Source organism: Melanotaenia boesemani, chromosome 5 (genome assembly GCF_017639745.1).
Source record: "Melanotaenia boesemani isolate fMelBoe1 chromosome 5, fMelBoe1.pri, whole genome shotgun sequence".
NCBI lineage: Eukaryota > Metazoa > Chordata > Actinopteri > Atheriniformes > Melanotaeniidae > Melanotaenia > Melanotaenia boesemani.
The window spans coordinates 8,996,585-9,008,012 of NC_055686.1; the positions used below are offsets into that span (position 1 = coordinate 8,996,585).

The 11,428-nt window shown below is 41.9% G+C and overlaps 1 pseudogene; it reads left to right on the forward strand.

Annotated features, from left to right (window-relative positions):
- The first annotated feature begins 438 nt into the window (after positions 1–438).
- On the forward strand, positions 439–10,565 carry LOC121640339 (annotated as a pseudogene).
- Positions 10,566–11,428: the final 863 nt, after the last annotated feature.

The window sequence follows — 11,428 nt, forward strand, 5'->3', positions numbered from 1 at the left end:
CGATAATAAAATTCTGCCTAGATGATGTGTGGAGAACAGACAAAAGAGTCAAATCTGAGAGGAAGAACAACTTTCTCTGTTCTTACAGAGTATTAACAGGCCTTTACCCCCCATCCCCAGCCAACCTGAAGACAGCAACACAAACGAGACGTCTCAATACCCAATAACAAGCTGTTTAATATACAGCATTGATGGTACTGCACTAGAAGCAAGAGTTACACAGAACACTGCAAGCTATGAAAAGACAAAGCAGTTATTCTCTAGAACAAAGTATTATTAGAAATGTCCCTTTAGGAAATAAATTCCTTCTTAGATTAACAGCAGCTAACAGACATGATGAAAGGAATTAATACAATAATGATGAGAATGTGTCTTACAGTTTTTGTCCAATCAGCTTTGTGTTCCAGCTTTCTGACAGCTGATTGGATCCCTTCCAACATGCTCCACCCCCTTCTCTACCTGTTTGCTCTCATCTCACTGGGAGGTAAGCCAGAGACACATCAGTCAACCAGAGACAGAGAAACATTCACATCCTTAAGATGAGCAAAAGTTTAAACTCACATTTTACCCTGTAAGCAGTAAAAATCTGCATTAGAAATGTTTACTTCAGTAAAAGTATGCACGTGTAATAGTACAAGGTCATGTTATCAATCATGTTATAAGTGCTGGGTTTATATAAAACAACTGTTGTAGCAGAGGTGAAGCTCTGTAATGATTTAGGTCAGGGATGTCAAACTCCAGTCCTGCAGGGGTTTAAATGTTCCTCTCGATTCAAATCAAACAGATCGAATAGCTTGTTGTCAAGTTTTCCACAATGAGCCATTAGTTTGACTTAGGTGTGTTGAGGCAGGGAAACATTAAAAGCTGTAGGACAGCAGCCCTCAAAGAGTTTGACAACCTTAATTTAGATGAAGAAGCCGTTCCTGGAGGAGGACAGACAAGTCCAGAAACCAAAGTCCATGTAAAGAGTTGGTGTATAACAGGAGAGGTGGTCAGTGTGAAGGGAAAACACATGAAAGGCAAGAACAAGTATAAAAACTGGAGCTGAAAACATGCAAATGAGGAACAGATGTGGGTCATAAACAAGTCTCCAATCTACAGTAAATACAAAGAAGGTTTATCATCTAAAGGAGCAGAAGAGCAAAACAAAGGCAAGAAACATAAATTACTGCAGTTCACAGAAAAAAAAGATTTAAAACAACAATATTTAACATGAAAACCTCCTAACCATCATTTCTATAATAAAATTATCTGATTTCTATCAATTAAAGGAAACTTTGGTTTCTGTCATGGTTTTTGGGTTTTGGTGGGTGTTTTGATCATGTTTAGGATTTTGGTTTTTGTCATGTTTAGTTCGGTGTTCTTGGTTTATAGTTATGTTCATGCTTTAGCTTTCAGTTTTGTCATGTTTGGTTTTTTTCCCTCTTGTTGTCCTGTGATTTCTGTTCTGCCTCATTAGATCACCTGGCCTGATTAGTCATCCACTTCACCTGTGTCTTGTTACTCCCTCTGTGTATAAGTACCCCTGGTTTTCAGTCATTCATTGTCAGATCCTTATTTGGTCATGTGTAGTTTTTGTTCACTGGAGTTATCCCTGTTGTGTGTGGTTCCTTGTCTCAAGTTCTGGGAAATAAACCTGTCACCTGAATCAATTTTGCCTCCTGCCTGACTGCCTGCATTTGGGTCCTCACCTCCGCCCGTTTCACATGACAGTTTCTTAATAAAACAAAAATGGTCAATACACACAAATCTGATGTTTTTACTTAATTTACAGTAAAACATGATGTAAAAGTTCTTCATGTGCTCTGTGTTTATTAATGAGTGTGTGAGATTATCCTGACATCTTTATAGAACAAAGCTGCTGACTGATGATGTTTTATTCCATCAAAATGTGAAGAAGCAGTTTGAACTTTAGTCAAAACTGCTGACAGACTGAAGCTCATCTCTCATGTTTCTCCATCTCTGCAGGTGCTGGTTTTACAGAGAGATTTTCTGTAAATAAAGAGTTCAACATCAGCTTCTGTCCCATCACGTTTTACCAGAAAGTCTACACCCAGCTCTACGTACGTAGGATGAAAGCAGATGACTGAGAATATCTTTGTGTCTTTCTACCTGCTGTCAGTATTAATGTTTTCTCTCTGAATGAGAGCAGTGTGTGTTTACAGCTCAGTTCAGGATTATTTGTGTAAACACCTCAATATCTTTTTCCCATCTGTCTCATATTAGAAATAAAACAGCTGCTCTATGAGAACTAATAAAATCTGAACCAGAGTTGAAAGTTGATGATGTAGAAAATCTAAAGATAAGATCATAAATGGAGTGAAACACACACTGCAGTGTGAAGAGAACTCCACATCTCTGCATAAATACATGATCCTAACAAAGTCTGCACCGTTGGCCAGTATTTCATGTTTCTTATTTAAATGACTCCTGTTTGCATCATCTGTGAAAATAGAAAAACGTTTATTTTAATTAGATGTGTGTGTTTGATATTTAACAGGTGAACTTCACCAGTCAAAACTTCGTCGTCTGTTTCAACGGCTTTTACAAAACTTCAACCTCAGGAGACTGTTTTCTTGGTCCTCCACCCGATGATGGTTCTGCTTGGTTGTTTAGTGAAAATGCATCTTCTCTGGGACGTTTAGTGAAGCAGGACGTGTCTACAATAACAAACCCAGCAAATTGTGCGTTTTCCTTTTGGGTTGTTCATAACAGCGAAAACGTAAGTTATTTATGGGAGAAGAATAAATTTAAGTGTTAATTTTTCTAGATAAACAGATTAAATGCATAAAAGAGAAATTAATGAAAATATTGGTAACACTTTATAATAAGGTTCTGTTGTAAGCCATTTGTAAGTGATTAGTTAATGATGAACTAAACTTTACAAAGCTTGACAATACATTAATAAATGATTTCTAAATAATGTGGTAATAGTTTGTCTATGTTTTGCTGATTTAATCTAAATCCTTTACAAGTGATTAGATGATGATAAACTAATCATTTATAACACATTTACAATTTATTAATAAATAATATACTAATGTTTGATCATTTATTTGTATCTGTAGTTTTAAGTGTAGTTGTTAGCTGTAAGCTGCTCTTTTGTAAAGCAGAGGTCCCCAGCTCTGGTCCTCAAGGCCCACTATCCTGCAGGTCTTATTAATGGCTCATTAGCAGACTTGTGCAGACCTTGTAAGAGAGCTAAGACCTGCAGGATAGTGGGCCTTGAGGACCAGGGTTAGGAACCTCTGTTCTAAAGCACAACATGCAATTATGTGAACTGGTTCTATGTCCCATGGACGATCACACCAGATGCGTCTGCACCCCCACATTTGTTGCAGATAATTTGTAACAGGTAATAAAAATCTACAAATGATTAGTAACACATTTACAAGTGATGAGCTCTTTACACTTTAGACTGTGGGATGCAAGAAGATCTGAAAATGACTTGTACACATGTACAGATCATTTGTAACAGGTAAGAAAGATGTATAAATTATTAGTAACACATTTATAAGTGATGAGTTGTTTACGCTTTAGTTTGGGGGATGCAGGAAGATCTGAAACTTATTTATTAATTCCTAACCCTGGTCCTCAAGGCCCACTATCCTGCAGGTCTTAGCTCTCTTACAAGGTCTGCACAAGTCTGCTAATGAGCCATTAATAAGACCTGCAGGATAGTGGGCCTTGAGGACCAGAGCTGGGGACCTCTGCTTTACAAAAGAGCAGCTTACAGCTAACAACTACACTTAAAACTACAGATACAAATAAATGATCAAATCATTAGTATATTATTTATTAATAAATTGTAAATGTGTTTTAAATGATTAGTTTATCATCACCTAATCACTTGTAAAGGATTTAGATTAAATCAGCAAAACATAGACAAACTATTACCACATTATTTAGAAATCATTTATTAATGTATTGTCAAGCTTTGTAAAGTTTAGTTCATCATTAACTAATCACTTACAAATGGCTTACAACAGAACCTTATTATAAAGTGTTACCAAAATATTTAAATGTAATTGAATAGAAATTAAAATAAGATGACATCAAAAACTTTTCTAATGACATTCTATCATTTCTTTCATTACAGGTTTATTTTGATCTTGTTAGTTTTGGAAATCAGACAGCTCTGGGAATAAATGACTATGCTACCGAGGTGAGTGCAGAGTGTGCATGTGTGTGTGTGTGTGTGTGTGTGTGTGTGTATAATCTAAACTCTCCCTGAAACGTGTCTGCTTCTCTTCACGCTGCAGTTAACAGGAAAACATCAACATTGATGTTAAAAAGGAGAAAAGACAAACTTTGTCTCTTTTCATCCTGATGTGTGTGAACTCCGTTCATTCATCTCTGTTGTCTTCACACTGATTGTCTTTCTCTCTGTCCAGAAAGTTGATGTTTATGTTAACGGCACATACTCGACTTCTGTAGTTATTTCTGCCGCTGATACAGAGGCATACATTGACATCAGTGGATGCAGGTTCTCAGGTCAGTAAATCTCTGTCTCCAAACATCTCCTTTACAATTCTGATAAAGCTGTAGAATTTAAATGTTGTTTAGTTTTAGCTGAAAAGTGATCAGTGATTTTATAAATGAATGAAAAAGCTCATGTGCTTCTCAGGTAAAGGCTTTTCTCCTAATACAACACATGTAAATGAAACCTGCACCAGCGTCTCATGCGGTCTTGACAGATCCATCACACTCTCAGGCTGTAATGATGGGGAACGCTGTGATGGCCACGGCAGGTAAATATCTTCACTTTATACTTGTTACAATATAATAAATAAACATGATAATCAGAAGAAATGTGATGAAAGGAGTTTTCACTTTGAATCAGATATGATTAAAATACAAACTGCTTCCTGCTGCAGATGATCTCAACTTAACGAAGTCTGTAAACTTTGTCATCAGTGATGTTTCTTCCAGCACCACCATGAGATTCACAGTTCTGTCCTCAGTGAACTATCTCTAACAAAGTGGCGCCCCCTGGTGGCTGCAGTCTCACCAGCAGCTAATGATGCTGTCTGTCCTTGTGTGTGTTCCTCTGTCAGCTGCATGATGTCATACACCTGCACTGTGAGCGGTCCTGCTGTCATTGACGTCCACAACAAAGCCGACTTCATAGAAGATCGCTGTTCCTACACTTTGCTGTTGGATTCGTGGGTTTCAGGCGTTCAGATTCTGGCCAGTTTCCGTGAGCGACGTCGTACAGATGTGAGCTTTGTGGACAGTGTGACTCTGCGGGTGGAGGACCCAGGCGTTGACATTCTCCTGAAACAAGACGGCAGAGTCCTGGTAAGCTGCCTGAACTTCAGTCCACCAGTCAGAGTGGAGTTTGGTCTAAAATCCTCCCCACAGTCTCTGCTGTGGAGGCTCTCATCTTCCCTCTCAGAGACAGTAGAAACAGATTGATGAAGCGAGGAGATGATTATGATTTTTCTCTCAGTATTTCCTCCATCTTGTCTCTCCACTGTGACTCAGGTGGACAACGTAGCTCTGGTCCTCAACAGCTCGGTCCAGGAGGTTCATGGTGTCCAGCTCTCTAAGGACCACACTGGAGTCACGGCCAAAGTTACACTCTCTGGACTCTCTGTGTTCTTTGATGGAGACACAGCACAGATCCACATGGAAGGTACAGAAAGTGTCATTGTGGACGTGGAGACCAAGAAACTGTTTTCTGTTGATCCAGTTTAAACATTGATGATTTTCTGACTCACTTTCTGTCCTGAACCATTTCAGGACCTGCTGGATCATCTCTGGTTGGTCTGTGTGGAAACTCCAGCAGTTTTTCTAGTGCAAAGCTCTCTGAGGAGAGCTCCTCCAGGTAACTCCTCCTACAGACCGACTCTCTGCTGCTGCTTGATGAATGACTTACAGATACTGTGTATCATATGTGCTGTATGAATAATCCGGAGCAGAGCAGCAGTCCTGAATATGTGTTTGTCTCCTGCAGCTGTGAGAGCGGTACACTGAACCTGCTGACGGTACGATCGACTGCCCCTTGATGACTAAACGGTGAGCAGATTCATCCACACAGCAGGAAACATCTTCTGCTGTTATACTCTGATCTATTTGACATGTTACATCATATCAGTCATGTTACATGACACTATTACAGATGGGAGATAAACATAAAGGAGCTTATCAGTTCATTGGATCTCATGTTCTCTCTTTCCATGTGTGGAACAGCTGTAACCTCCTGAAGGAGGCGCCCTTCTCCTCCTGTAACACCACCGTGGATCCAGCTCCCTACATAACTGCCTGCAATGCAACTTTGTGCAAATATCCTGCAGTCGACGGTCTTGGGTGTCAGTTCCTGTGGGCCTACGCCAGAGCCTGCAGCCTGAGCAACGTCGCCCTGGAGAGCTGGTGGTCTGAGGCTCAGTGCTGTAAGACCTGAGCAACTTCAACTAAATTCACCTCTATTTTTGTAGCTCATATGTGTTTAAAATACTTTACCAATATGTGTTTCTGCAGCTCGTCCTGAGGCCGTTTGTCAGGACCAGGTCTGCAGTGATCATGAGTTTTGTGGCGAGTTTGGGGGTAACACTGGCTGCCTCTGTAGAGCTGTTTTTGCCTCCAGTTACAGAGAGTCTAACACTCTGGGTACGACAGCTGTGACGACAACATAACAGGACTGAGTTATTGAAGGAAAACATTTAACTGTTTCTTTTTATCATTATGCTCATTTTCAGGAGATCCAGTGGTCTGCACACAGAACTCTGCCTCAGTCAGTCTGGTGGGTTGTCTCCTGAGGGACAAATACATTGACTACTCTGTCTTACACCTCAATGATGAGACCTGCAGGGGTGAGATGGACCAGGAGAGTGGCATGGTGACTTTCAGCTTCAACAGCAGCAACACCTGTGGTGCAGTGATCGCGGTGGGTCCTCTCCTCCACATCTTTACTCTGTATAGACAAAAAGAGAATAAAGAGGCTTCTTCCTTTACATCTGAATATTTGGCTCTGCAGGCCAACGACAGCCAGGTGACCTACAAGAACACCATCATGGCTCAGAACAGCTCTTCTGAAGTCATCACTGTGACGAAGCCGTCTCGTCACTGACAGCTGTCCCTACTGAGTCCATAAACGCGCACACAGACACACACACACACACACACACACATACTCGCCTAGTCAGTTCCCCGGGGACAAACTCCCGCCAAAGTCCGACAGTCATATTACAACAGTAAACCACACAGGAATACAGTCTGCCTCACGTAGCGACTTATTAAGGGTGCACACTTAATATTTTGCAAGGCTGATTGATTATATGGCGTTTGCTGGTTACTTACCGTCCTCTTCCTGTCACTGCTGTGGCTTTGGTCAAACCCGAGGCCATATCCAACCCACTGTTAAGTAGCCGACCTGGCCGACATCCGGAAGTGACGTCACGACCACGTGAGCACCCCGGTTTGCGCCAAACATTTTTATTTTTAAAAACCATTTATTATTTTGCTGTTTCTACTACTGTGATTAATGTGAATCTTCGAAACGAATGTGTAGAATTTGTGTTATTTTTGTAATTATTTTATTTATGTGGAAACATAATAAGAACTTAACTAAAGTGATTTATTTGTAGAAATTAAGGATTATTAAGCATAAGGGGCGGGGCTTAGAGTATTTAAAGGGAAGCCTGAGAAGAGTCATTCAGTCATTCATTAAGTTGCATTGCTGGCAACTGGAAGGATTGAGCGGAGACAAAAGGTTGGATTATTTTTGGCTGGTCTAGAGAGAGACAAAAGCTGTATGTTTGTTATTTTTCTTATTTTTTCTTTTTGTAAATATGTAAATATAATTGGCACTGGAGTTTTTGGACATTTCTTGCACTGCTGAGCACCGTTTGGGAGCCACGGGCACAATAAATCCACCACAAACTGACAAGCGACTTGCCTGTTTTATTGGTTGGCGAAGAATCCCGCCACAAGTGGTGTCAGAAGTGGGATGGCAAGTCGTGGAAAAAGGTCAGCTCGCCCACCCAGACCCCTGGATCTACTCCGCAAAAGCTGGGAAGGTCCTGCTAGCAACACAGAAGAGAGAGGTGTGGTGCAGTTCATCCTGGAGATGAGAGAACGTTTGGCCAAATACAAAGAAGAAGCAGAAAGTAATTTACAAGAGGCACAACGGACACAAAAGAGATGGTACGACCAGCAGGCACGACAGCGGGACTTCAAACCAGGTCAGAAGGTGCTCCTACTCCTTCCTTCCTCCAACAGTAAACTGTTGTCAAAGTGGCAAGGACCGTACACCATTACCCGGAAAATGGGCCCTGTGACATATGAAGTGCATCATCCTGAGAAGAAGAAGCCGAAACAGACTTACCATGTCAACCTACTAAAGAGATGGAAAGAACCTCAGAATCAGGTGGCGACGGTGGGCCTAGTGGTGAGAGAGGAAGAGTTTGAGAAGGAAAACCCAGGTTGGGACACCTTAACCCAGACTGCAACACCAGTGCTTTCCCATCTCACACCAGACCAAGCATCAGACCTTCTACAAGTGTTCCAGGAGGCACCGTCCCTGTTTGGAGCAACGCCAGGCAGAACCTCAGTCACGCAACATGTCATCCGGTTAAAGGACAACCAACCCATCAGACAACGTCCATACCGTGTTCCTCAGCAGCTGGTTGGGAAACTGAAGGAGGAGATCACAACCATGTTGGAGATGGGGGTGATCGAGCCATCAGAATCAGAGTGGTGTAGCCCAATGGTCCTCCTAACCAAAAAGGATGGCTCACTACGGCCCTGCATCGATTTCCGAAAGCTGAACGCCATTTCAGAGTTTGACGCCTATCCCATGCCAAGAATTGATGACCTGCTGGAAAGAATTGGATCTGCCACATACATCACCACACTGGATATGTGCAAAGGATACTGGCAAGTACCTTTGGAGCCCTCCTGCCGACCCTACACAGCTTTTCGCACACCTGCTGGCCTCTTTCAGTTCACGGTCATGCCGTTTGGCCTCCATGGAGCCCCAGCAACCTTCCAGAGACTGATGGACAGGGTCCTCCAGGGGTATGAAGACTTCAGTGCTGCCTATTTGGATGATGTGGTCATCTTTAGCAACACCTGGGAAGAGCACATCAAACATCTGAGGAGAGTCCTGGGAGCCATTCAGCAGGCCGGGCTGACTTTAAAAATTTCCAAGTGTGAGTGGGCACAATAAATCCACCACAAACTGACAAGCGACTTGCCTGTTTTATTGGTTGGCGAAGAATCCCGCCACAATCACTCACCAAGATCAGTTCTACATCGACTTCTCCTGCATCCATGTTCAGCCAGAAATGAAGACTGTGGCCTTCAGGATCAAAGACAGGTGTGTTCTGGCTGGTAGCTTCATTTCTACTGCTACGTGAAACCTTTCAGCTGGTTTGTGAGTCAGAGAAGCTGAGGTGTGTTTATGTGTGTCGTCTGCAGCTCTGTGGTCCAGCACATCACATCTGGAGAGTGGAGTTAAAATGTAACCATGAAATCCTACACCGACGCCGACCGCACACACGTTGTGGATTCTAACACCGATGTGATGCTGAACCAGAAGATCTGGGTGGAGCTGGAGACCGAAGGGTTGGATGCAGACCTGATCGCCGTGGTGACGGACTCCTGCTGGGCAACTGACCAGGAATCGCCCAACAGCACTCCGAGATACGACCTGATCCAGAATCGGTGAGACACACTGAGAAGTGGGAGCTGCTCACTGGGATTCCTTCATAGATGTGATTTCTGATGGTTGTGATGGGAGGCTGAGAAAAGTCTCTTCTTGTTTGTGAGCAGCTGTGCAAACGCTGCTGACCAGACAGTGATGGTGGAGGGAAACGGGGAGGGAACCTCCAACTACTTCTCCTTCAACATGTTCCAGTTCATTGGGAGCTCTGGTGACGTCTACCTGCACTGCAAACTGAATCTGTGCATCAAAGAGGAGAACAGCTGCGTCCCGGTACGCCTCGCTGGAAGCTGTACTCAATACGACTGTTTGATACTGGTTATATGAGAGACTGGACTATTCTAGTTACTTAATTAGTCACAACTGCTCATTAAAACCCTGATAAAATCTATAAAAATGCATAACGTTTGGACTGAAAGTTGTTTTGAACTTGTAGGATTGTTCTGGTGGAGCTAAAAGAAGACGCAGATCTGTCAGGCCTAAACATGAACGTGGAGCTTCAGCCTTGGTCAGCATGGCCTGGATTAATTAGGTAAGACTGCTGTAGTAGATGATCATCCTGTTTTAGAAACAGAAATCACATGTGATGACGGTCAGGCTGATTCCCCAAGATCTGATTGAAAAGAACAAGACTTTGTTTGAGCAGAAACCATATAGTCGAAATGAATTTCATGAGCCACAAAGTAAATAAAAAGTTGTGGATGTCACTGAGAATCCTGACAGTCAGAGATCAGGGAGAAATACGAGATAAGAAGAAGACGTTTGAGCTGATTGGCTGAAAAGAAGCCAAAGAAATGTGACAGAGAGGAAAGGAGGGTTTGTAAAAGATTCATGACTCACGTTTTCATTTCATTGCCTACTTAGGTGGTTGCCATGGTGACATGGACTGACTGACAGGTTGCTGACCTTGGTGATGATCCCTGACTTATGTGTGGTCCTGATGTGGAGCTTTAATGTGTGAAAGGATGAAGTTTTAGTGGTAAAAGGTTATTGAAGGTGTGTGAGGTTTACACTTGATTTTCATTTAAACCAGAATAATAATCTACATTTTATTGAGGTATGTAATCAGGTATGACTACTGTATCCTGCATCACTTCATCTCCCAGCATGCCTAGAGGCATTCCCAGACCTCCCAGAAAGTCACGGATAAACGTAGCTGTAGCACATCTGTTTGATTTGTGACCTTCAAACAAGAAAATATCTGATGGCATGTTGCAGACATCCACATGCATAAAGGTCTTCAACCAAAGAGAAAATACTTCTCTCAGGTTGTTCAAGCTCAACATGTTTTAGGCCTGAAGATGTAAAACAATCCAGAATTAATGAGTTAATACTAAGATGTAGTGATTTACAGATACAGTCTGGAGCTATGAGGTGATTTAGAGGTAATAAGTTAATCTCATAATCAATCAGTCTCTTTTAAACATGTCGTTCTCAGGGTAAAATCATAGGTAAAGGAATGTAATCTGATTACTTTTAGTTTGTAGCTGTATTTTGTGTGATGTCTGATGGATTTATGTCTTTTAAGATTAAACTAAACAGAAGATGTTTATGTTTTTTGTAAGATGAGAGTTTACAGTTTCTTCATGTTTACAGTGAGTGGAAGGATTGATTGGTAACTAAGATAACTTAATTGGTAACTAGGTCGGGGTTAATCATGGATGTAGGGTTTTTGAAAACTATGTAAGGCAATCTGAAGCGAGTCTGCAGCCCTGCAGAGATATTTACTGATGCAATGTCACATGTTCCATCCTTCCTCTT